This window comes from Malaya genurostris, chromosome 3, assembly GCF_030247185.1.
Source record: "Malaya genurostris strain Urasoe2022 chromosome 3, Malgen_1.1, whole genome shotgun sequence".
Taxonomy (NCBI): Eukaryota; Metazoa; Arthropoda; class Insecta; order Diptera; family Culicidae; genus Malaya; species Malaya genurostris.
The window spans coordinates 237,400,538-237,428,452 of NC_080572.1; the positions used below are offsets into that span (position 1 = coordinate 237,400,538).

At 38.2% G+C, this 27,915-nt stretch overlaps 1 long non-coding RNA gene across 1 annotated transcript in view; it reads left to right on the forward strand.

The window, feature by feature from the left end:
• LOC131434748 (uncharacterized) overlaps positions 1-27,915 on the forward strand; it is a 201,404-nt gene that overhangs the window by 114,919 nt on the left and 58,570 nt on the right. The window contains exon 3 of the long non-coding RNA XR_009230384.1: positions 3,079-3,103. This is a non-coding gene — a long non-coding RNA (uncharacterized LOC131434748). The remainder of the gene's footprint in view (positions 1-3,078; positions 3,104-27,915) is intronic.

The window sequence follows — 27,915 nt, forward strand, 5'->3', positions numbered from 1 at the left end:
AGAATGCTAAAGCTCTCAAAAATAAAAGAGAACACATCCAGTTTCAGTCATATTCAATTTCCAGATTGCCTCTACCTGCTTTGCGCGCGCGCGGCTCATACTTTTGTGGACAACTCATTAAACTCATATTTCGAAATGCGTGGACTTTTAGCAGAACAACGTCGAAAAATTGTGTACAAATGGTGCACAGAACGCGGACTGTCACTGAGAAAGATAGCAAAAATGGAAGGAGTAAGTGAAAAAGCCATGCGAAATGCAATCAGGAAGTTCGGTGAGGATAACACCTTTGAGGTTAAACCGAAAACGGGTCGAAAAAAATGTCCTGCTAACTCTCAGTTGGATAAACGTATACTGAAGGCGTTCGAGCAAAAGAAGGTGCAAAGTTAGAAAACATATTTTCATTTTTTTGCACCTTTAACACCATAACTCCGGAGCCTGAAATCAGATCTGAATGAGATTCAGGAATTTAGTATGGGACCACAAGACCTTTCATTTGAATCTAAGTTTGTGTAAATCGGTTTAGCCATCTCCGAGAAAATTTAGTGCGAAAAAACGTTACGTACACACATACACACCAACCCACCCACACACACACACACACACACATTTTGCATACTCGATGAACTTTCTGAGATATCAACTCAATTTTGTTTAAAAGTTCAGAAAAAAAATCTGATTAGAAAGGCATTTGCAGTTGTGGACAACTGAGTTCATGAGCTCGTAGGTTGATCACATGAAAAAACTACAAGGATCAGCCCCATGGGGTTGTTCGAGCCGTTGATGTGGAACAAGACAACCAAAATTTCCAATGATTGACATTTTCAACAAATCGTCACACTTTTGAATCCGCAAATGCACAAGAGTCTGCTTAGATTGATCCTTATTAGGAATCAACACCGAACACGCGAACCCAGAATATAGACTCTATTTATCGTGATTTGTGTTTGTTTCGTAGCCGACGAATTACATCAATAGCCCAAATGTATGCAATTAAATGTTTGTACATGCTTGCGATACGGATATCGATATTTAAGCTTCTCTTCACCAAGCTTGTGTTCAAGTTTTGTATGCAAGCAGTTATTTTTATAGCGTTTCTGTACCATTACTACCCTCTCAGCAGGCCGTTCAATTTTGTTGGTTTTTTAACGCTTGTTGAAAGATATATTGCACGAAATATTCGTTCAATTTGCTGGAACGGTTTGTTGTTGTTTTTTCTCTTGCAAAAATAGTGTGAAAATTAAGTGTTACCTTTACATAGAAAGAAAATTTGTTGTTATTCTACGTGAAGTAGAAGTATTGTGCAGGTTTGTATTGTTAGTTTAAACAAATAAGTGGGAAAAACTTCAGAAATTCTGCAGTAAAACTAGTTCAACGGGGCTCTAACTCCTCATGTTCAAAATGGCTCAACAATGGACTTCTGTCTGCCGGGTTTGTTGAACGAAAAAAATGGCATTCGGTTCAACGGTCTGTTTCATAATCGGCAAACGATGGTCCCGTGTTGGCCTCCCGTTGAACGATTGATTGGACTTTCATTGGACCAATGATCCAACGTATTGGACCAATGAAGGACCACCGTTGAACGTTTTTTTCTAAGTAGGTACCATTTTGCTATGTCTGCTGAAGCGATAAAACATTTCTCATTATCAATCGAGTTCATCTTATATAAATTAGAAATTAGTCTTATGCACTCAAAATTTACCCTGGGGTAGTTGTCATTTTCTCAGACGAAACGACATAACATGGAATTTCATCCGATCTTGCATGACACAAGATCAGAGCATACCAGTTAAAGCTTTAAATCGTTTTATGGCACTTTTTGTCTTGCTGTCTAGCAACAACCTACCTCTAGCATGCTACGCGTAGGACTGAAACATTAGCTATAATTTTGCTTCTATTTATAGATTCGTGTGCTTCCAACAGCTTCGCTTTTGCATCTATTGACCAATCAGAGCGATGCTTTCCCTTTGATATATCGCTTACTCCTTCAAAACCGTCGTCTATGGCAGGGAAACCCGATATGCCGGAGATTTTTAGCAGACAAAATAGGACACTGCTTGCTGATAATCAAAATTTCAATCATTTATAATCGAAAATACGTGGCTTGATACATTCAAATCGAATCTTAGAAATATTTCCAATCAACAATGAAATAATAAAAACAATTGATACAAAATATACTGAGCTGTAAGTGTTTAAAACCTGACCTCATTTCTACGTGTATTTTTCCTTGAGTTTCTGATTTGCACCCATATATAGAAAACAAAGATGTGTTCCACTTAAAAAAAATCTGATTAGAAAGGCATTTGCAGTTGTGGACAAATGAGTTCATGAGCTCGTGGGTTGATCACCCGAAGGAAACGTATATTCCCACCCAATCAAAACTTCTGGAGCCACTTAAATGATGCGTTGAGACGATATCTACATGTCTAGCTAGAACAGTACAAGGCATCGTACAGGGTAGTGAAACTGACGGCAATGCCAATAAGTCGGTGACTTATTTCACCCATCCAATTGACATCCCGTGATAACAGCGGTGTGAGCGGTGCCAGAAGGTGCTGGTGGCACCCTCAAGCGTCAGACGGTAATAAACCAGGGGCAATAAAGTTTGACTGAGACAACAACGAAAAAAAAGGTTCCATTGCCCGCTAGTTTTGCATACACTCGCAAAAGGGCGCTGCGCTATTGGCTAAGGTAAAGGTGGGTTCACCGTTCCGCGAGTTGGAATGCGCTGCGCTTCTGGAAACCATGCAAGAATTTATATCCGGCAAATGCGAACCCCGAAGGCGCGGACACAAAAATGCACCAGCGTAAATAGAGATATATAGATAGTGGTTATTGGGAAAAGTAAGCTCATAAAACACATCATAAATATAGCGGGCGCGTATGTTTATAGCATAATTTATGCGACGTTCTTTCTGGAATCGTTGTCCTTTGTCGGGAAGCTAAACGAAAATTGAAATAAAAGTTAGGAGGTCATAATTTTTCCATACACTTATTAACGTTTCAAGTGATGCAAAAAAAAATATTTTCTTTTTTCATCAGTAAAGTAATAGTTCTTCTTCTCTGTATCGATTTCAGATCTTGCTATGAAACATCCAAACTGGTAAGTAATTTTCATACAGTGTTAGTAGTTCTAATGATGAGTTGAAATTTGTGCTTAGCCACTGGCATCAGCACAGAAAGGTGCACATCACCATCGCTTAAGGGCAGACCATCAAATTACCATCGTTGACCAAAGCATTATAATTAGATTGGAAAACAACTTTATTCACACAAACACACACACTCACTCAGACTGCTTACAGGCCAGCACACATCGGAGCACCCGACCACTTATAGGAAAATCAAACAGAGCACTTCCTGCCATTAGCCATGTATCGTGAAGCAGGCGGATGGAAAGGCCGTTCACTTGGCAAACCAACAGACCTACGCTCGGACATCCGCAATTTATAACAACTCGATGTGACCTAATATCCGTACCGTAACGCCGTCAGGAATCCTGGCACTGCCGGGATCGAGAGACCGAGACAAGCGGCATGTTGTCGGTTTCGGCTCTCTGAACCAAACCATTGGCGAGTGGAATGACTATTTAGTAAAGGTGGCTCCTGTCCGTTCAGTATGCAGTTTGACACACATACACACACACATACACACATGGAAGGAGAGACAGACCCTGGAGCCCACACGCAATAAGCTACCGCAAAGCTGTGGCTAATGCCAAACCCAGTCAGGCTAGTGCGCTTCAAGCCCTTCAATCTGACAGGAACGCCGTATTCAATAAGGTGTGTGCGTGTGTGTATTTTCGGGATGAAAGGGGGTTTTCCCGCGTGGTCCGTAAACGTGGAGCCTTTTGTGTGTCGTTCGCGAAATCACACTTTATACACTGGCGGGATGTGATAATAACTCATCGCAATCGCCAGAAAGGCATTGTCACATCGGAACGTTCGTTTCTAACCGGTGCTACTTGCTCTGACAGCCAGATTAGGCGTACGATCGTCCGAAAAGTTGAAACGAATTTCAAAGCCAGCCCACACCGGAGCCAATATTTGGCTATACTTTGGTCGAATAAGTTTTGCTCATGACGTTACCGATTTGCTGACTGGAAAAATAAAATAATTTTCAGGCCAAATGCACGGAGTACACACATGACTACAAGGCCTTTGATGTAGAGTTGTTGAAATAGACCGGCACCAATTATTGGGCTTTGCTTTCAATGCCTTAAACGCTAGTTGTGTGTCCGTACAGCATTTAAACTCCATGGAACCCAATCAATAAGAACATTTGCACGAGGTCAATCGAACTGTTCTAGCTGTTTGAGCTATTCGTGTTTTGTTGAAAACAATACTGCTACTTTCAATTACGCTATTTAATTATCAAGAACTTGGAAAAAAGGACGAGAACACTAGTTTCTAGGAGCACACCGCCGAAATAGTGAAAGCTTCTAAGAAAAAAGGTTTACAACATCTTTTCAAGTCAAAAGTAACAAATCGTGTCTTAATCGAAAACCTTGATCTCACCACGAAAGACACAACAATTTAAATACAAATTTCCAACCAATGATTATTGGACGTAAACGCAAAAGTCTGCGATCGCAATACAATTGTAATGTTAGTGATTTTTCTGAATTCGATTGGTTAAAACTTGGTACAACTGATCGATTGTTGTTTTTTCCTAAACTGTCATCACGGACTCGTGATAAGCCCCAAAAAGTCTTCAATTGGCTAGGGAAAACTGAGAGCAAATGCATATCAGACAAAGCGCGATTAGAGGCGGCGAGACCTTTTTTTGTCGTGAATACGACTTACTTTACTATGGAGCGCCTTTTCAAAATTAATCATCTGTGAGAGTGATAAGTTTTTATACGTGAATATTTCTTGTTCTATCTAACGTATCAACATAATTTTTGCTACATTTAATCGGAAATATGATCATCAATTTATGATAACATTTTCAGTTGTATAACATAATCACAAATAATTCAAAAATAAAGTTTTCTGAAATATTTAGTAGCATGTTCAGTTCAGTATTGAATCAGTTGCGGGACGTTCGCAGAGCCAGTTTCTCTCCTCAAAGAAGATTGCCTGCTGGTCGTCTGCATTGGAGCAAAATACAACGAAAAGTAGATAACGATGGAAAAAAATCAGTTCATTTAATGGCTCCAAATGTGAAAAAATCACGTGAAAAGAAATCTTTTAATCAAAATTGGTTCAGTATGGAAGTTCGCTTGCAGTTTCGCTTCAAACAAGTATTGATTGTTCCATCCTGTTGCTGGTCGTTTGCATTGGAAAAATATACAACGGAAAGTGAACATCGACGGGGAGCATTATAAAGGGTGATTTTTTAAGAGCTTGAGAACTTTTTTAAACAATAAAACGCATAAAATTTGCAAAATCTCATCGGTTCTTTATTTTAAACGTTAGATTGGTACATGACATTTACTTTTTGAAGATAATTTCATTTAAATGTTGACCGCGGCTGCGTCTTAGGTGGTCCATTCGGAAAGTCCAATTTTGGGCAACTTTTTCGAGCATTTCGGCCGGAACAGCCCGAATTTCTTCGGAAATGTTGTCTTCCAAAGCTGGAATAGTTACTGGCTTATTTCTGTAGACTTTAGACTTGACGTAGCCCCACAAAAAATAGTCTAAAGGCGTCAAATCGCATGATCTTGGTGGCCAACTTACCGGTCCATTTCTTGAGATGAATTGTTCTCCGAAGTTTTCCCTCAAAATGGCCATAGAATCGCGAGCTGTGTGGCATGTAGCGCCATCTTGTTGAAACCACATGTCAACCAAGTTCAGTTCTTCCATTTTTGGCAACAAAAAGTTTGTTAGCATCGAACGATAGCGATCGCCATTCACTGTAACGTTGCGTCCAACAGCATCTTTGAAAAAATACGGTCCAATGATTCCACCAGCGTACAAACCACACCAAACAGTGCATTTTTCGGGATGCATGGGCAGTTCTTGAACGGCTTCTGGTTGCTCTTCACTCCAAATGCGGCAATTTTGCTTATTTACGTAGCCATTCAACCAGAAATGAGCCTCATCGCTGAACAAAATTTGTCGATAAAAAAGCGGACTTTCCGAATGGACCACCTAAGACGCAGCCGCGGTCAACATTTAAATGAAATTATCTTCAAAAAGTAAATGTCATGTACCAATCTAACGTTTAAAATAAAGAACCGATGAGATTTTGCAAATTTTATGCGTTTTATTGTTTAAAAAAGTTCTCAAGCTCTTAAAAAATCACCCTGTACAAAATCAGCCCTTCTAAGGGCTCCAAATGTTATCTAAACAACTATTAGAATGACTCATCTATTGAAATATGCAAACTGGAAGTGAATATCAGTTAAGTGAAGGTTTACAGTATAATAGATTAAAAACAGAAAATGTTTGCCAATTTTTCTCGGTCCATTTTGACGTGAATACGTCCTAATTTACTATTGAGAGCCTATTCGAAATTTATCATATGATTGAGAGAAAAGTTTTTAATCGTTTTAATTTTTTCGGAGATAAGATCAGCAGTTTAGAATATAATTTTCAGTAGCACGACACGTCTTTAATATGTTTCATAAGTAAAAAAGATAAAAATTTGATGCTAAATTCATTACGCAGTTGACAAGTTCAACTCAGACCAGAATCCAGGTCGTGAATCCAATTCTAGAGTTCAGTTCTGATATTTAATTTTGGAATCCAAGGCCAGGATTTTTTTCCTAAATCAAGTTCTAAAATTCAATACATCGCCCAGAATCTAGATCTGGACCCGGAAATTTCGGAAATATAGACTTGGATTTGAGTTGTGAAACATAATTCTGAACCACAGATAAAAACTCAGGACCAGAATTCGGACCCAGAATTCAGTAGTAATTCTAGAATTCAGTTCGTAAATGCATTCCCGAATCAAAATGCAGTTCCACAAATCTGGAAATTAAACTGAATTCAGGATGCTGAAAACTTTTGAATAATATTCCTGACCAAGATTCTAGAACTAAGTTTCAGAGTTGAAATCTCGATCTAAATTTGCAAACCGGCAGTCTGGTCTAGAGTTCGGTGTTCAGTCCCGAATCAGAATCCTTGTCTCGAATTCATTTCCAGAACACAGATTCAGTGATCAGTTCTACAATCCATATCTAGAATTCTGTTTCAGAATTTCAGTTCCCGAATTTCAGAATATAGCATCAAAATCGAGTTTCAGAATTCGGTTCAAACATTCGGCTCCAAAATTCAGCTTCAGAATTCCAGGTCCAGAGTTCAGATTCTTTAACATCATAGAAACTGAACCGACCTTTTTTTTTTCGTATTCACATCATCCGGTTATGTCTCTAACATTACCTACCCATCTTTTTTTTGATCACCAAAACGATTCCGATCAGCTATAATATAACAAGAAAGCATAGGGGAAGGATGGTACTCCCCGGCCCAGACTTCTTTAGGAGGCCCGAATATTCGAAGATTTCAAAGTGTTTCTTATTCTGCATAATGAAATTATTCCTAGGGACCGAAGTATTCTGGATGACTTGGCGCTCACTGGTAGTCAGTTATAAAAGTAATCAACAACGAAATGTTCTATCTTTTTCATCTTGCTGATTTAAACACTTCAGAAATTACTCTTCAAACAAGGTGTTGACAAATTATCTACTGACCTTTATAACGGAAAAAACATTTAAAATATTGTTATTGTGGTTTTCAGCGTGCCATAGAATGCGATCGCCGCAGAATAGCGAAATAATGAGCATCAGAATCACAGGTGCCAGGTTGCAGATTTGCATGTAAATTTGCCTATTTCTTTTGTAAGCAGATTCTGCAATTTTGCAGACTTTTTACAGGTTTTTGAAACTTCTATATAGAGTCGTCCAATTTACAGACTTTTGTCGTGAATACGACTTACTTTACTATGGGGTGCCTTTTCAAAATTAGCCATATGGAAGAATGGGCAGAACTTAATCGTGAATATCTCGACTTGTATTAAAGGCAGCAACATAATTCTTTCACCATTTCTTCAAAAATATGATCAGGAATTGAGGATAATATTTTGAACAGTGTGAGATAACCACAAACAACTCAAATATTAAGTTTTCTCAAATTTTGAAAACAACGCGGAAAACTCTTTACTTTTGCTTGGCTTTTTCGCGCAAGGACGACGATTTTGAGGTAGTCAGGCACATATCTTCAACTGACTGCGTATAAAAGGGGAATCGTGGTCGAAATTCGATCATTTCTTCTTGTGCGTTGGATGCAAGCAGGCGTCGTGGGACCAGCAGCTTCGGAGAGTGCACCTTCTGCGTGGTTAAAAACCTCAAACGGTCAGGTCGCAACTCTCATTTGGACTTCAGTCGTCAGGTGGAGCAGTCCGCAATGAAAGCAGAACTTCTATTCTAGTTCTAAATTTAGTTCTTGAACTCAGGTACAATTCGTTATTCTACAATTCTGTTCGGTTCTTTTTAGAACCATAATAATACTCTCAAAGAATTATGCGAAATTTTGCTTTACTGTACTCTATACGGCCCATTTTTATTATAAAGATCTATCTAGTTATTTCATTATATTTAATTGCGTTTCAGAATGATTAATGTAACTAATCTGTAATTTAGTCTAGGCGCGTCGTTTGAAATTCTAGTAGTGAAAAAGGGAAAGTTGCACAATTCACACAATCGATCAACTACCAATTCGAATTCGGAAGTATAAAGAAAGTGTGTCAGTTTTATTCGTATTCACGACATCCAGTTATGTCTCTGACATTACACACCCGTACTTTTTAAATTGCGTCGAGCTTCTTGCTTGGTTTTTCTCGTCATGCTTATAAAATTTAACACTTGTTGGACAGTTGTTTCAACCCTTTGCAGTCTGTTGTACTGAGATTAGAGCGAATAGCGAAATAAATTGTCTGGTGGATTGAAGGCAATTAAAGATTTAAAAGGTAATATTCTCTAGCAACAAGAATTATTTGGTTGTTCAATAAAAGCATCAACAAGTATGTATCTGTGAAAGACGACTGAACTTTTAGAAAAGACGATTTACTATCATTTTAGTAGCTTATTTCTATGGTTAATATTGATAATGTTTCGAGATTTTTGCACGAGATTTTAAAGACAAATCAGTTAATACAAAGTATCATTGTATAATTATTCTGGTTATAAAAACAATTGTCATTTAACGGCCAATCTTAAAAAAAATATTTTTCTGGTTTGTGGTCTCGAAGGGGTTGAATCGATGCGAATGACAGTTTCGCTATCTTTGCGACATTTTGTCGCTATCTTGTCGCATCACAATCTTTTTTAACCACCAATGAAAATCTTTATGCATCATCTTCATATTTATTATTGGCCTGACAAGTTATATTAATAGTAATAATGTCAAGTAATACTACATCTATTCACCACAGATCACTCATTTTTGAAAGCCTGTCTTTAAAGTAAACAAAATGAAACTGTCATTCTAAATTCGGTCTTTTTGTCGTAACCCACTCAGAGAGCGATCAGATTTTGTTGGTCGTTGAGCGTTTGTGGAACGGCAGACTGCACGATACTATCGCTTAGTTTGCAGGAACGGTTTGTTGTTGTTTTTACTCCAACAAAAATAGTGTGGAAATTGGGTGTTATCTTCATTTAGAAATAAAATTTGTTGTTATTTTACATGAAGTAGAAGTATTCTACTTTATTTGTAGTGTATATTTAAAAAAAAGTGGATACCAACTTCCCAAATTCTCCAGTAAAACTAGTCCAAAGGGGCAAAAATCGGCAAACAAAGGTCCCGCGTTGCCTTCCCATTGAACGATCAATTGGACATTGATTGGATCAACGATACAACGTTTTGGACCAACGAAAGACCACCGTGGAACGTTTTTTTCTAAGAGGGAAGACTATATATTTGTATATCGCTTCGTACGAGTGTCAAAACGCAAACCTTTCAGTTTTAGTGTAAAATTTCTAATAACACCGGACACACAACCAAGCAAATACACTGTTGGCCATAATTTGTATTTGTTTTGTATGCGACGAAATTATATCAGCAGCCGAAATTAATGCAATTATATTTATACATTTACGGGACTTAGTATTCAAACCTTTTACCAAATTTGTACTCAAGTTTTGTTTGCACGCAATTATTTTTATAGCATTAAACTACGCTTGGGAATTTCGCAGCGTTTTGCAGCGATTCGAGTTCGCTGTATGACACCATGTGATTTTGATGATAGCTATAAAAACATTTTGTAATTAACCGTGTCTGCAATAAAAATGGGAAAAATAATCTTGAACATTCAAGAGCTTTTACAATTCTTCCAATTTTCAAGCTGATCAAAGCGAACAAACGAATGCGAGAAAATTACATTTGATCAAAGCAAGCCTGTCAGAGCATGTCATTGTTCTCGAGACGTATACTCCCTGATAGCAACCTTCCCCTGGCATGCTTAACGCTCGTATCGATACACTCAAAATAAACATACACCGAATAACCCGCAATCCCATTTCAACCAGAATATTAGTTGATTTTCTGAATTCGATTGGTTAAAATTTGGTACAACTAATCGATTGTTGTTTTAACTAAACTGTCATTTTTGTTTTTCGATTAGCAGAAACGATGGTTGAAACAACTAATTCAACTGTTTGAAAAAAGGCTGTCAATTAGTGAGGACACAAACCTTTCAATTTCAACAAATATTTTAGTTGAAATAACTGGTGTTGTTATTGAAACAAAATTCTGTTAGTTGAAAAATAAACCGGTTTTATTTGTTTTAGACATTGCAAATAGTTGAATCAACTCAAACAATGTTATTGATTTTCGAGAATAATCAAAATATACTTACTGATACACGTCATGATCTATTTGAAATATGTTCGGTATGTTGAGATTCATGAAATAAATATCGTTGTTTAAATATAAACAGTATTTTATATTGACATGTAATCAGTGTTGGTGATTGCCGAAAATTTCACAGAAGCTGCTATATTGCTATCTATATTGTATACAACATTTTCAATCCGGTAGAAGATGCTACAAGAACTCGAATCTCTCAATGCATGAACCGCGAGAGAATTTTTCTACATTCCTTCGCTCCACTTCATACTCTGAGTATTTCTCGGCCCTTAAAAAAAATTACAGTCTGATAATGATCGTTGCTGTGTGGAATTTCCCAAGAGAGAATCGCAAGTTGACAATTATCGCAGAAAATCGAGTCGATGATTCAACTTGATGTTTCTCATATTAGGTTGCAATATTTCAAAACCCTTGTGTGGAGCATTCACAGACATTTTCATAGACACAACTTATACAAAGATTATATGCACATAGTTAGAATAAGCGGCAATAGTGAAATGATTCAATCGCAATTATCAACTGCCTGTATAGAATCGGATCGCGAAACGAGAATAAGTGACCGTTTGTTGCTTCAGAGAAGATCCCCACAGCGGCGTGCCAACCTTTGATTCTCAGAAATGTCATCGAGAGAAATTCGCTCTCGCACTGGTGTCGATTCTATGTTAAATGAGCCATGCGGGGTTTTTGTTGTTGCGATGATTTCCAACTCTCTTTGAAGGCACTGATTCAATCGTTGAAGAGTTGCCAGCGAACGTTCTTTGATACGATAAAAGCCATCCTTGCATGTAATATCATTAGGGCTGGGAAAACCACAGATCACTGATGATTTCAAGTGATCTTAACCAAGGAATAAATTATCATTACGAAATCAGAACTGATCTGATCTTTAAGTGATTTTGATTTTTGTATGATCATGATCATGTCAAGTCGAGATCAATAAAGATCTAAATTCTAAAAAAATACTTCTGATTCGATTGGAAATGATTGATGTACAAAAACGTTTTTAATCAGCAAAAGTGCCCGGAGGGGCGAATAAATTAGCGAAATTATTAAATTTACCTAGATGAGTACTGAAAGATGATGCTTTCAAACGGTTGAACTAAAGTTATGCACTGATAATTTAAGTCAATTTATATGAGCTTGGGTGCATCAACCGCTGGGTATTGGAATTTTGCGACGGCAATTCAAAAGCGCCATTCAATCGCAGCGCGTTCTGTGTGTTTGAAACCCTTCGCTCCTGTTACTTTTATAAATAAAATTCATGTCAAAAAGCGTTTTATTGCTAATGCATGAACATCATCGTCGGTACCAAACAGCTGGAGGTAAAACAGTCTGCTGGAAGTAAATTAATGATCGAATTCGAAGCATAAAACTTTTACGCATACCTGAAAGATTACGATATGATCATTCATTAATATTTTCTAATTTGTCACCAAATCTTTTTCATCTTAAACGAGGTTAACTTTATCACAACACCGCTGTTAGATAAACACTTGTTATCATAAATTTCTCAAATCGAATGAACACAATTTCACCAAACGCTTCAACCATCGATGCTGTTTTCATTGACATTTTGAAGCGACGCGAACAGATTTCAACTAAAAAGGTTGTTGATTTTGCATTGCGATTATTGATTTGCTTTCAACTCTCTCCGACATTTGACAGCATTTAAAACAACATATTTTTCAACTACTTGAATATATGCAAATCAAATACCATATTGGTTGAATCAAAAAGAAACTAGTTAAATCAACTATCGCAAAAATCAAAAATTGCAATATCGCAATTTTATGATCGAAGGGTTTTCCGTGTACTTAGTATTCAAATGCAAAAACATATGATAATGCTGTAGGTAATTTTTGTCCACGACAATACTCCATTACACAAATGTGTTTCAATCGTCACAAATGTGTTTCAATCGTAGAGTCACAAATGTGTTTCAATCGTAGAGTCTTAATATAGTAGTCGGAATCTATAAAACTAAAGCACACCACACCATCTATTTTAGCTTGTGGGTCATCTACTTAACGAATACTTTTGATCAAAGAGCAGTGAATTTATGACTTGGTTGGTTGGCTGGTTGGTAAATTTGACCAACCTTTAATATCATTTTATGTTTTCCAACTAACCGCCCAACCAACTGCCCAGCCAACCACCCAACTCGGTAGGTGCAGTTATTCACCTGATGCCACCTGATGGAGATACTACGGCTGCATGTTGACGTTGATGATGACGATGATGTGGAAAAAGCCGGTGGTAAAATGTGTGGTCATGTTTCGTGGTTTTGGCAAATTTATTACATGCTTCCTGTCTGTGGTCTTGTGCTGTGCTGAGGTTTCACTTCATTGCATTGCATTATTGCTATTATGTTTCCGAAGCACCGGTGATTTTTTTACCACACTTTCATCAATGGTTTTTCATTTTATTTTATTTTTTTGTTGTTGCTGTTGTTGTTATTGTTGAGAGCATTAAAAGTGCTTCTCGAAATAATAAAAAATTAGCCGCGCTAATTGAGTTACTATGGATTTTGATTGATGCCTGAAAGAACTGGGAGCTTTCGGGAAATGGTAATGCAATGCCACGTGTACCGAAACCAACGAAAACAATGCACCGATGGGGAATTAATGAATAAAAATTCGAGAAATTGTGTAAGCCCTTTTTCGAGCAAATCAGCTAATTACTAATAATTCAACTTCACCGACAGTCGGTAATCCCCGGCAGACAAATAAACGTTCAATTGTTGTTTTAAACAAACCACTCCCATTCAGCGCACTAAGTGAAACAATTTTCCTGACCTCGAAGCTTTCAACCTTTCTCCGTTTCCCAGGTGTCGGTAATACTCCACTTCAACCGCTAGACACGATTCGGGTTTTATAGGCTTAGGAATATTACTCGGCAGAACGTTGTCGAAACCATGGCAAAGGAAATGGAAAGCGAATCCTCGGCAATACGTTCTGTTCCTTTTTTTTTTTACTTTCGTCAAAACCGTTCTACGCACATTCAACCCATCTTGGTGGGTGGGTGGTTGATTGGTAGGTCGTGTGGGTGGCAGTCAAAAATACACAAATTAATTCTCATCATGCAAATGGCCTGCCATCAGAGCTACGTCTTCCGCAGATCGGATTCGGGCTGAGATTGGCCCGGAAATCCCCGGAACATGCCTTTTTAATGTTTTTCCCACCTCTGATCCCTAATCCAACATCTATACGGTTCGGTGCCTTCTACCGACCGGAGAATTACCGTGGTAGGGGGGAAGGGGGGGGGGGGGGTGAGAAAGAAGACCGGTTCCTATGCGCCAACCTGTCCCCATCAGCAAAAAGGCGTCCCTTTTTTCACAGTTCATTATGTTCATTCTTTAGCCATTCGCTAAATTAAATTTTACAATTAACTTCATCTTAATCTAAATTTAAGAGAACATCACCTCCCTGTGTCTCTCCCCCTGTCCGTGCCACCGTATACGTCGCGGTCCATCGAAACGGTACAATCTTAAGCCAAATGAGCCGCAAGAAGCAAGGCGAACGATTCTGGTCGTAAAATTAAATCACCGAGGAGAGCGAAAAAAAAAAATAGCTTCTGATGAAGAAAAACGACACAATCAGCTGGAAAGGTGCACCTTTAGTGGACAAATTAGTGACGGTATGTACAATAGTGCGGTTCGCCTCCCGCACCTTTCGAACGGTTCGGGCGTTCCGGAAAAAGGCGACCAGGATAATGAAGATGGATGTTTCCGGTACCCGGAAACTGTCTTCGCTGGTCCACCGAATCTACAAACTTCCGACCGAAGGCGTGGGTGCGGGCAGGGATGGGAATAATCCCGTGAACGCTCGCTTGGGTGGTTGTTCGGATTTTACAAAGACGCTCTCCAGGGTCTATTCGGGATCACTTTCCTGCGGGCAACACCAAACCGACCGAAGACCGCGCCGAATGGGGGGGTGGGTAAACATTTGGTTTATTCTTTCCCATTTCGTTTTGGCGGCACTATAAAAAAAGAGTTTATTTTAATTAAAATCAAAGCCATAATGCACACGAATTTGGTTCCGATGGGACGGGAGCGGAACGTCTCCTGGCTCTCGTGGCTTATGTTGTCGTCTGCGGTCTGCCCACGGTGGTGGCATTACATTTGGACATTAATTGCCATAGATTGAAAATTATGTCCGACGGTGGGTTGAGTTTCGGTACGACAAAAAACTGTTTCTAACAGGATTATTCAACGTGTCTTAAATTTGATATGTTGCAGAATGTTTTTTCATCAATATGACCTCCGCATAATTAATCGCGAATCAAGAAATGTGTTTAGGTAGGAGAGGTTCTTTCAATTAAAAAAAGGCGGATGGGTAATGTCAGAGACATAACCGGATGAAGTGAATACGAATAAAATGGCTCGTTAAACGGAACCAGTGTCCTGCAATTGAATTTGAAAACTGAAGCCTAGACCTATTTGGTTCGGAATTCAGTTTTCAAATTCCAATCCAGAAGTGAGCTCTAAAATTCAGTTTTGGCATCCAGACATCTTTAGATTCTAGTTCCTGAATTCAGTAACACTTCTAGAATTGTGAAAATGAATTTTAAAACCAAATTATAGACCTACATTCTAGAGCTGAATTCTGAACCTGGAACTGAATTCTAGAAATACAATTGAACATTGGATCTGAATTTTGACCCTACACTCTTAACAAAAAGATGGGTAGGTAATGTTGGAGACATAACCGGATGATGTGAATACGAATAAAAAGGTCGGTTCAGTTTCTATGATGTTAAAGCATCTGACTCTGGACCTGGAATTCTGAAGCTGAATTTTTGAGCCGAATGTTTGAACCGAATTCTGAAACTCTATTTTGATGCTATATTCTGAAATTCGGGAACTGAATTCTGAAACAGAATTCTAGAACTGAATTCTAGATATGGATTGTAGAACTGATCACTGAATCTGTGTTCTGGAACAGAATTCGAGACAAGCATTCTGATTCGGGACTGAACACCGAACTCTAAACCAGACTGCTGGTTTGCAAATTCAGATCGAGAATTCAACTCTGAAACTCAGTTCTAGAATCTTGGTTAGGAATATTGTTCGAAAATCTTCAGAACCCTGAATTCAGTTTAATTTCCAGATTTGTGGAACTGCATAAAAACTGAATTCTAGAATTACTACTGAATTTGGGGTCCGAATTCTGGTCCTGAATTTTTATCTGTGGTTCAGAATTATGTTTCACAACTCAAATCCAAGTCTATATTTCCGGGTCAAGATCTAGAATCTAGAATCCCGGCTCAAAATCAAGTTCTGAGATTCGGTTTCAGTTTCAAAGCTAAACTCAATTCTGGCCCTAGATTCTGGGCGATGTATTGAATTTTAGAGCTGGATTTAGGAAAAAATCCTGGTCTTGGATTCCAAAATTGAATATCAGTCTGAGTTGAACTTGTCAGCTGCGTAATGAATTTAGCATCCAATTTTTATCTTCTTTACTTATGAAACATATTAAAGACGTGTCGTGCAGCTGAAAATTATATTCTAAACTGCTGATCTTATCTCCGAAAAAATTAAAACGATTAAAAACTTTTCTCTCAATCATATGATAAATTTTGAATGGGCTCTACATAGTAAATTAGGAGGTATTCACGTCAAAATGAACCGAGAAAAATTGGCAAACATTTTCTGGTTTTAATCTAACAGTTCGGCTGAAAAGTTCGTATCGTTTTATAGAAACACACATTTTTTTGCCAAAATTCGTTTTTATTATTCAACATAATTGCCATCAGAGGCGATACAGCGATTATAGCGATCTTCCAACTTTTCGATACCATTTTTGTAGTACGATTTGTCCTTTGCCTCAAAATAGGCCTCAGTTTCAGCGAGTACCTCTTCATTGCTTCTACATTTTTTACCAGCGAGCACTCTCTTGAGGTCTGAGAACAGAAAAAAGTCACTGGGGGCCAAATCTGGAGAATACGGTGGATGAGGGAGCAATTCGAAACCCAATTCGTTCAATTTCGGCATGGTTTTCATCGACTTGTGATACGGTGCATTGTCTTGATGAAACAAAACTTTTTTCTTCTTCAAATGAGGCCGTTTTTTTAAATTTCGTCCTTCAAACGCTCTAATAACGCTATATACTAGTCACTGTTGATGGTTTTTCCCTTTTCAAGGTAGATGAAAATTATACCATGCGAATCCCAAAATACAAACGCCATAACCTTACCGGCCGATTGTTGAGTCTTTCCACGCTTTGGGTTCGGTTCATCGCATGCAGTCCACTCAGCTGACTGTCGATTGGGCTCCGGAGTGAAGTGATGGAGCCATGTTTCGTCCATTGTTATATATCGACGAAAAAATTCGGTTTTATTTCGATATAACAGCTCCAAACACTGCTCAGAATCATCAATTCGTTGTTGTTTTTGATCGATAGTGAGCTCACGCGGCACCCATTTTGCACAAAGCTTTCTCATATCCAAATATTCGTGAATAATATGTCCAACACGTTCCTTTGATATCTTTAGGGTGTCAGCTATCTCGATCAACTTCACTTTACGGTCATTGAAAATCATTTTGTGGATTTTTTTCACGTTTTCATCGGTAACAGCCTCTTTTGGACGTCCACTGCGTTCATCGTCTTCGGTGTTCATATGACCAGTACGCAATTTTGCAAACCACTTACGAATTGTTGCTTCGCCCGGTGCAGAGTCTGGATAACACTCATCAAGCCATTTTTTGGTATCGGCGGCACTTTTTTTCATCAAAAAGTAGTGTTTCATCAACACACGAAATTCCTTTTTTTCCATTTATTTAACAATAACACAAGTAGCTTCACTCAAAATGCAATATCTCACAAACAGCTGTCAAATTTATACACGTATCTTTTGAAGGTTGATACTAACTGAAAATGGTATGGATTTAATTCTAGTGGCGCCCTCTCATAGAAACGATACGAACTTTTCAGCCGATCTGTTATTATACTGTAAACCTTCACTTAACTGATATTCATTTCCGATTTGCATATTTCAATAGATGAGTCATTCAAATAGTTGTATATTTTTCCAATGCAAACGACCAGCAACAGGATGGAACAATCATAATTGTTTGAAGCGAAACTGGCTCTGCACAGCAGAATTGCTCACAGTGCCGATTGATTCCATACTGAACCAATTTTGATTGAAAGCTTTCTTTTCCCGTGATTTTTTCACATTTGGAGCCATTAAAAGGGCTGGTTTTGTTTCCCATCGTTATCTACTTTTCGTTGTATTTTGCTCCAATGCAGACGACCAGCAGGCAATCTTCTTTGAGGAGAGAAACTGGCTCTGCGAACGTCCCGCAACTGATTCAATAATGAACTGAACATGATACTAAATATTTCAGAAAACTTTAATTTTGAATTATTTGTGATTATGTTATACAACTGAAAATGTTATCATAAATTGATGATCATATTTCAGATTAAATGTAGCAAAAATTATGTTGATACGTTAGATAGAACAAGAAATATTCACGTATAAAAACTTATCACTCTCACAGATGATTAATTTTGAAAAGGCGCCCCATAGTACAATAAGTCGTATTCACGACAAAAACGAAAGCAATACATGCGTAGATTATGTGGGTAAAAGAATTTTGCGATACGATACGTATTTCTCAAATTAGAGCGTATCGAACGCAACTGCTTCGGGCGACTCGAAGAACTTTCTGAAAATAGACGGACGGTTAATGACACCGACATAACTGGGAGGACGTGAATACGAAAAAAAACGTCCACACTTCTGCATATCAATAATCGTTCGTATTAGTTGATTGTGTGAATGTTGCTACTTTTACTGCTTCGCTTCCAGAATTGTAACGGTTCATCTATACTAAAGTACAACTTATTGAGGACAAACATAGTTTCCATACAATTAATCAACACGCAAAAATGACAAAGAACAACAACCAATTTCAGCAAAACTTCGCAGGGCAGGCTCGGAGTTCAGCTGCAAAATTCAAGTTTGTAATCCAAATAAATAATTCTATTCATATGTTTATTTCTAGAATTCTGGAGCTGAACTCATTTTCAGAAGATTAGAATTATAAAAGAATTCTCAACATGAACTTCGAACTTCGAATAGACTGAATTCAGATCCAAATTCTAGTTCCAGAATCCAAGTTCTGATTTCAGTTGCTGAATCTGGAATCTGAATTTGAATTCTAGAAATGAATTTAGAAGTTATATTTTGAAACTAACTTAGAGGATGAAATCATGAAACTGAATTCAGTTGAAATTTTGCGCACTGAATTTCACCTTAATGTTCATTCATACATTCAAACATTTTAGAAAACTTGCTTGTACAGAGTGAATTTTGAACAGGCACCTCATAATAAAGTAGGACGCACTAACGTCAAAAACACTAGACCTTCGTCTGCCAAGTTGGCTGAACGGTAAAATGGCGCGCGGTTTTATGGTCTGTTTCAAAATTGGCTAGCGAAAGTCCCGCATGTTGTGAGGACCTTCCACAAACAGCAGCCCATCTGCGTGATATAAAGCCTCAAGCGTTCAAGTCGTTCTCTTATTTGCTCTTCGAACGGCATGGCGAGCAACCGTCTTCAACCAGTAGCAGCGAAAACTGATTATCGGTAATCGTATTCAGCTTCTGAACACTGAATCTGGATTCGGGAATTGAATTTTGGTTTGCATTCTGCAACAAAAACATAATACAGATTTTTGGAACTGAATTTAGAGTCTGGATTCTGGATCAGCTAAATCTGAGCTTAATTTCAAGTTCAGAATTTTTTTTTAAATTCAGTTCCAGAATTTAGTTCCAGATCTGTAGAACTGAATCCTTCATCTGGACTCTTGAACTGATTGCTTGACTAGATTATGGTACTGAATTTAGTTCTTGAATGTATTTTTGGAATTTAAATCCAGAACTCTGATTCATGATTTCAACGCTAGAATTCTGAAACTAATTTTAGGATATGAATTTTAGATCAATATTCATAAAGCATATTTTAGTCCTAAACTACGAACCGGAATTTTGCAACTGGATTCTGAACCAGATTTCCATTCCTGAATTCAGTTTCTGAATTCATTTTCAGAATCCAGAACCTGCATGAACCTGGCACTAATTTCGTATCTTGGGCTTTGTAAAACGAGATTTTTTAAAACTGAATCCAGTTCCTTTATTCAAGTTCGAAGTTCAAGGACGGAATACAGCTCAATTACTTCTGGATTCTGACTTCTGACTACAGTTTCATAATTATAGAACAAAATTACCGAACTGAATTCTTGATCTGGTTTACGAACCAGAATTTGGCAACTGTATGTATGTACTCAACAGCTGTACACATCGGAAAATTTTCGCAAATCAGTTCTATTGAGAACAATTCAAATATTTAACAAACAATTGTGAAACCCTAACGTTACTAATATATCAACTACGCCAACTACGTTCAAAAAGTATATATAATAATTAGTAGAATTTACAGATTCAATATACTCAAGCGAACACAGTGTGCAGCAGATGGAAGAATATGACACACCACAAAAAGCAAGCATTCAGCGAGCGACAAGCTGCCTGCTTCGTTGGTGCCTGGCTGCCGATTAAAGTTAAAATTGTACGATGGCATATATTTATAGATTCCCTTTTGTGCGAACGTTCCTGCGATGCAGAATTGCACTATATGATCGAAAACGTCGGCTGTGCACGAAAAATCAATAGGACGACTTCATTTGCCCTGCTGTGATTGGTTAGTGAAAACATAGGTCGATTCTATATTTAAACAGTAAGCTATTGAAATACTGAAACCATACATGGTTAAGTTAAATGATTCCGAATCCATTGGTAGTTAAATTATATAAATCCATCCACAGATCACTGAGTGCCAAATTATGACAAAAAATCTAACGCTGCTAGTTTTCTAATTTTTTATTGACACCGGCCAAGTTTAGTGAAGAGTGAGGCTTTTCTAATGTCAAAACTACTATATTATTTTTCTTTACGTTTCGTCTTAGACTCGTCAGTGCAGAGCAGTTCAAATTGAACTGCTTAGTGCAAACTTATACCGTTTTCGTTTATTGATCAGAGCAGCCCGAGAGCTGACCTAGAGTCGCCAAAACAACTTTTGTTGAGTTTGTTTTAGCAACCTGGTGTCGCTCTAGATCGGACTCTAATAGCGTAGTTTCGCTGTGAAAATTTTCTCGGGTCGCACCACGCATCCATGCGAGTTTGTTTATTTTTTCTTTTTTATATGAGTTGTTGTCTAGAGCGCGTAACACGTGTTCGTTTTACTCGGATTCAGAGTTGCCCGCGTGTAGGTTCTAAAACGAAAACGGTATTAAACAGTTTAACTTGAACCGCTAAGCACATGTAAATTTAATGCTATTTGCAAAACACTTAATGCTATTTGCAAAACACTTATTAATTGGCACCGAAGTGCCATGTCTTTGCTGACGTGCCGAACGATGCCTAAAATTTCGGAAATCCAAGTCTCAGATACCAATCGCTTCAGCTCGACGAACTGAGAAAATTTCCGGGTATGTATGTCTGTATGTGTTTTGTTAACAAGAAGGTCAAGATTCGAGAGATGACTTGAGCGATTTTGATCAAATTAGTCGCAAATAAAAGGTCTCCTCGGCAGTCTTAGTGCTATTAAATATGTTTGAGTTTGAATGATTGCTTTTGTCTTGAATAAGACTTACTTTACTGTGGAACTTTTTTCAAAATTTACTCTCTGATTTTGATCGTGAATATCTCTTGACGTATCTAACGTATCAACAAGGATAGCTTTTATCGTATCAAAGAACGCTCACTAGCAACTCTTCACGCGATTCAATCAGTGCCATCAAAGAGAGACGGATATCATCGCAGCAACAAAAAACCGACAAGGTTCATTTAACATAGAATAGACACCAGTGTGAGAGCGAATTTTTCTCGATGACCTAACGTATCATAGCATCATAGCATCACAAGTTAACACGCTGCTGGGGGGATTCTCTCTGAAGCAACAAACGGTCGCTTATTCTCGTTTCGCGACCCGTTTCTCTACGGGCAGTTGATAATTGCGATAGAATCATTTTACTATTGCCGCTCATTCTAACTATGTGAATATAACCTTTGTATAAGTTGTGTCTATGAAAATGTATGTGAATGCTCCACACGAGGGTTTTGAAATATTGCAACCTAGTATGAGAATCATCAAGTCGAATCATCGATTAAGTTTTTTAAGGGCCGTGAAATACTCAGAGTATGAAGTGGAGCGAAGAAATGTAGAAAAACTATCTCACGGTTCATGCATTGCGAGACATGAGTTCTTGTAGCATCTTCTACCGGATTGAAAATGTTGTATACAATATAGATAAATATCGAGCAGCTTCTGTCAAATTATTGGCAATCACCAACTCTGCTTAGCAACATAATTTTTGCTACATGCCATGCGCAAATGATTTAAAATTAAAGTTCTCTGAAATGTTTGGTATCAACGAGTATCAAAGAAGAAAACTCATGACGCGTGTTTGTCTTTCTCGCCGCGCCGGCGGTTTTTTGGAGAAGGCGACATTTCATTCCTGCGTTACCTACTAAGTTTGTATGAAAGGTTAATACTTGATATATTTTGTTCATTCTAGCCTGTACAATTAACTGAGGAGGAAGTGAAGTAAGCGTATCATGTCGGTTGCTACAGGCCCAAAGCTCAGTTGAAGTTTCAGTATCAAGAACTCAGTTTCTAAATATGAATTCAAGTTCAGAATACAGTACCAACTACAAAATTAAGTATTCAGTTCTGCTGCGAGGCGGATTTGTTTTGTGCACCGTTCGCAGTGTGAGTTTCGCTTCAAACAAGAGCAACTACATCAGCATTATGCTGCTGGTCCTTTGCATTGGAGCAAAACACAAAGAAAAGTAAACAACGACCGTGAAAATTTTACACGTTAGCCCCTTTAAGAGCTATTAACGAAAACAACAAACCTATTGGAATTACTTATCTGTTGCAAGCTTTCGGAAAAATCGGAAGTGAGAAGCAGTGCGAACTTTGCACCAAACTAGTATTGCAGTATTTGACTGTTTTGCATGGAACAGTATTCAATATCGGAGAAAATTCCGCAATTTGCTCCTCCTGAAAGCTGGAGATGATTTCCTTGTTGCATTATGATAGTTTCATTCGTTGAAACATGCAAATTCGAAATGAAATATTCTACATCAAAATTCAGTGTTACGAGCTGTTTACGCCGATTTGAGTAAAAGCTGCAAACTAAATCACGTAGAAGGAAATTCTTTCACAAAAATTGCTTCAGTATTGAACCAATCCGCACAGGGAGCAGTTCTGTTGCGGGACGTTCACAGTGGAATTTTTGCTTCAAACCAGAGCGATTTCGTCTGGGTGTAATGTTTCATTTTTCATAACATCTGCATTAAATTAGAGAAAATTTCTCGTATGGTATTGAATAAAGAAGTTTATTGTCGTGTCTTTCTTCCTTTTTAACGTAGGACTACGTCTTTCTTTACTATGCTCACCTGAGTGCATTTTCAAAATTTCATGACTCGAAAGTGTAACGAAATTACTCCAGATTTGATTTCTTAATAACTTTTTCCCTGATTGAGTATTTTCTCTAATTCTTTCACGAAATGAATGGAAAAAAGATGTAAATTGTTGTAAATAGTTTGTTTAAATAATGAAAAATAGGTCCAAACACGAAACAATAAAATTAATCGAATCTATTAATAGGCCCTGTTGCACGTTTGCTAGCTTCAGTCTATGATAATCCATGAACGGAGACACATCGGGTGCGCAGGCTGCCATCTATGCCAAGACAGTGGAACTGCACTCGGCATTATTCAACTGGTGCTCAACAATCAATGACAAATATGACGTTCTGTTCACCCAGCCTAAACGCAGAAAAACAACAACTATAGTTCTTTTGTGAGCATATCAGCTCTTGAACATTCGCAGTGTGAGTTTTGTTTCAAACAAAAGTGATTGCATCATCTGGCTGATAGTCGTTTGCATTGGAGAAAAAAAACGAAAAGTGGACAACGATGAAAAACATTATACAATATTAGCCTTTTTAATGGCTCTAAATGTTATCTAAAGAACAATTAAAATTGCTTCTTTGCAAATCTAAGGTAAAAATCTTCAGTTTAGTGCAAATCTTGAATAATTTGACTAGCTTTGTGCACATTTTGCTGTGTGAAATTTTCACCAAACGAACGTAAACTATCCTTCTGATGCATTGATATACGAACAGTGGTTAATATCGTAGAAAATTCTACAATTTGGTCCATTTGAATGCCAGAAATGAATCCCGTACAGCATTTTGATAGCTTTTTCACTGACATAATGAGATAAATGGGTTTCTCCATTTGAGATCTAAGGGTTTCCCAAAGGAATATTAGAATTATTCATCTTTCAAATATGCAAATCGGAAGCAAGAATGATCCGTTCAGAAAAATCTAATGAAATAATCAGCCAACATTCAGTTGCTTTGAGTTTAAGAAAAATTCTCCGAGCAGTGTTCAATATGGCGGAAAATTCCACAATATGGCACTTTTAGGGACTAGAGATGAATCCCAGATAACATTATGACAGTTTCATATAGGAAATCTTTGATGGAGCAACTTTCCAAATGCTTTAGTTTGGAAAATCAAATATGGGCGGAGCTTGCAGCAGTTATTTTGAAGATATAAAAGAAATGTAGCCAATCGTTTAGTTTTATCTTTGTAAAAGATGTATGAACGCTTGAACATGTGCAGGCAAAATACGACGCGGCAAAGCCCCGCCATGTCAATTACGGAGCGCGTTAAGCGTCACAGAGAGAATAAAATACAAACACAATCTTTTAAAATCGAATGGTCCTTTGCAATACTAGAAATCTTAAACGATCAAACGATATCAATTCAATTGTTTTTTTTTTTCTACACATCTCGAAAGCAGTCCTTCGTCAATCTCGTGGTTATGGCTCTCTGGAACTACCTACTCCAAGTTTTTTCTTCTCATGTCTCTTATTTAGCCCCAATTTTAAACTGTATCTGTCGTTTGTCAGATTTATAAGGGCACAGTTTCAGTTTCAGCGAGCCGATGTTATTCGTATTCACGTCAATCCGGTTATGTCTCTGACATTACCCACCCGCTTTTGTCGGGAATACGTCTTACTTTACTATGGGGCGCCTTTTCAAAATTTATCATAAGTTGATAAGTTTTGGATCGTAATTTTGTTAACATATCATAATTTTTTCTCCACACCATCAGAGCTATGATAGGCAATTTATGATAGAATTTTCAGTAGTATAAGATAATCACTAATATTTAGAACTTTAAATATTCTAAAATCTTTCTGAAACTGAATCCGAATTTCAAAACATGATTCTAAGCCTGGATTCTGGAACCGAAATCAGGAACTGAGATCTGGATTGTGATTCCACACCTCGAGACAGGAACTAAATTTCGAAAATGAATTCTGGGCTTGCATTTGAATTTTGGCACTGAATTCAAGAACTGAAATTGAGGTTCAGACCAGAAATCGGTTCCAAATTTTTTTTTCCAGAATTAAGATTTCAAAATCCGGGTCAGAACTCTGAAGCTGAGTTCTGAGTTTGAAGTTCTGGAACATCAAACCAAAATCTAGGATCAAAATTCAGATCCAATATTCAATTGTATTTTTAGAATTCAGTTTCAGGTTCAGAATTCAGTTCTAGAATGCAGGTCTATAATTTGGTTTTAAAACTCATTTTCACAATTCTAGAAGTGTAACTGAATTCAAGAACTAGAATCTAAAGATTTCTGTATTCTAAAACTGAATTTTTGAGCTCACTTCTGGATTCGAATTTGAAAACTGAATCCCAAACCGCACAGGTCCAGGCTTCAGGTCCCAAATTCAATTGCAGAACACTGGTTCACTGGTTCCGTTCAACGAGCCATTTTATTCGTATTCACGTCATCCGGTTATGTCTCTGACATTTCCCACCCATCTTTCTTCTTCTCATGTCTCTTATTTAGCCCCAATTATAAACTGTATCTGTCGTTCGTCAGATTTGCAAGGGCACAGTTTCAGTTTCAGCGAGCCAATGTTATTCGTATTCACGCCAATCCGGTTATGTCTCTGACATTACCCACCCGCTTTTTTGAGTTATACGAAGTTTAATGTCGCAATTTTCAAGTTTCAAACACGGCTAGTGTTTCCAAATGGTTCATACATGGACATCTGCTGAGATCCACGAAATGATGCGAGGTTAAAATGCTCTAGAAACGTTAATTTCGACTAGTTGATTGTTTTGTTTTATCCAACTGTGTAAGTACATGTTTCAATATCCTGAAGACTACTGCAAGTTCCCCATGTCTGGCGTCAATTTTCACAAATTTAAGCTAACTTTAAAAGATTTCTCGGAAACGGAATCGAGCATCGAACTGCACCGGAGAAAATCCATGTCACTAATGCCGAAAACCAATGATCGATGTGAATCACCGAATTGAATCTTTGCAGCTATGATATCCCCATAAAATCTTTCCGATGAAACAACATCACCTCTCAAATTCGAACCGAACACTCCTGCTAAAGGTACAAACTCGTATACAAACACGCACACACACATAGGTGTAAAGTCGGATGTGTGATTTGATGATGCTTTTCACGCCACAAATGCCAAAAGTGAGTACAGTACAACAGAGTTCAAGTGAAACTGGATTCCCTGTGCGCACTGGTCTGAAGACGATTCTCGGCGAAGAGAGGAACCGAACATCAGAGGAAAAAAAATAGAAACGAGGGAAACCCCCGGACGGAACAAACGTTCCATCCCCTGGCAGGCGGGGGTCGATTCGACAGTGGCAGAAGCCAGAAACCCTTATCAGTTTTTCTGCAAGACTGACTTCCATAACAAACAAAATATCATGGGTCTTCTTTCGCTCCATCGCGTGGGATCTCCTGGCACCATCAACTCATATTCTGAGTCATCGCCCACCGGAGAATGGGAGGGCAATGGGTGGAGTATGTGTGATAACCGAAAAAAAAAACGATCTACATGCTTCGGTGAACTTGTTGTGTTATGCGAGAAATTGAAGTGGATGTAAGCATGGATGGCACCGACTGACTACGCATTGGTTGTGTCTCGTACGAAATGTTGTTCGCTTTTGCACATTTGATGGATGTCAGTGATGTTGAGCGATGATGATGCTGCTGCTGCTGCTGATGATGATGATGATGGCGGTGTTTAGCCGGCACAAATTTGCTGGTGAAATGGGAATATCTGTCAGGCCATGTAAGTTGTTTGAAAGTTCACTCAATCAATCATTACTGAAAAATTCTGTCTCGAGTTTATTAATTTTACATACACATACACTCGATAGCGTACCTGTGCTGTGGCCACCCCTCGTGGTGCGTTCCACTTTGCTAGAGCACATGCCACATGCCACGGAGCAAAAACCCCTATGCAGTCGACGGGTTTATCACCACCACACCATACCGTGGACCACGGTGGTAATTAACGGGTTTCATTCACACCACACACCACGGAGAATGCCGAATGACCCTTTTTGCCCTCCGCCAGCCGTCTCATCGTCGTCGTCGTCCACGGTTGATGATAGTAATAATAATGTTGCTGATGGCTGAAAGAGCTATGCTTCAAAACTGGAACGGGGAAAATGATAAATGGGCTTGTCTGGTTGACGTGTGTGTGGGTGTGTGAGTGCGGGTGCGTATTTGCTTTGCTGTCCAGCAACACGGTTTTGACTGGTTCCGTTAGATAAAATATTACATTACATGAATCGCTGATGTCAGCCACCGGAGTCAATTTGAATGGATTGTCGTTCATTCGAGGAAAGTTCACCCAAAACTCAAAACATTTGGTTTGAAAATTTTTCATTAACTTAAACGTAGTACACCGTTTTTTTGTTTCACCAAAGAGTTCAAGCTCTACGTTCATCTTAAATTCGGCATCAATTAATCCCGGTTCGACACCCAGGCCTTCGAAATGGAGGCTCTGCCGTTTGTTTTGACAGAATCGCCAGCCCAAGGGGAAATAACTGTCACGTAGAATAAATAATTCGTGCTATTTTTATCGTTCGAGGAATTATTTGCCTTACCGTGCTGCTCGGAAACTCGGACCAGCGGCATTCGGTGTCCGGATCACCCCACCATCCAATCGTCCTGCTTCACGT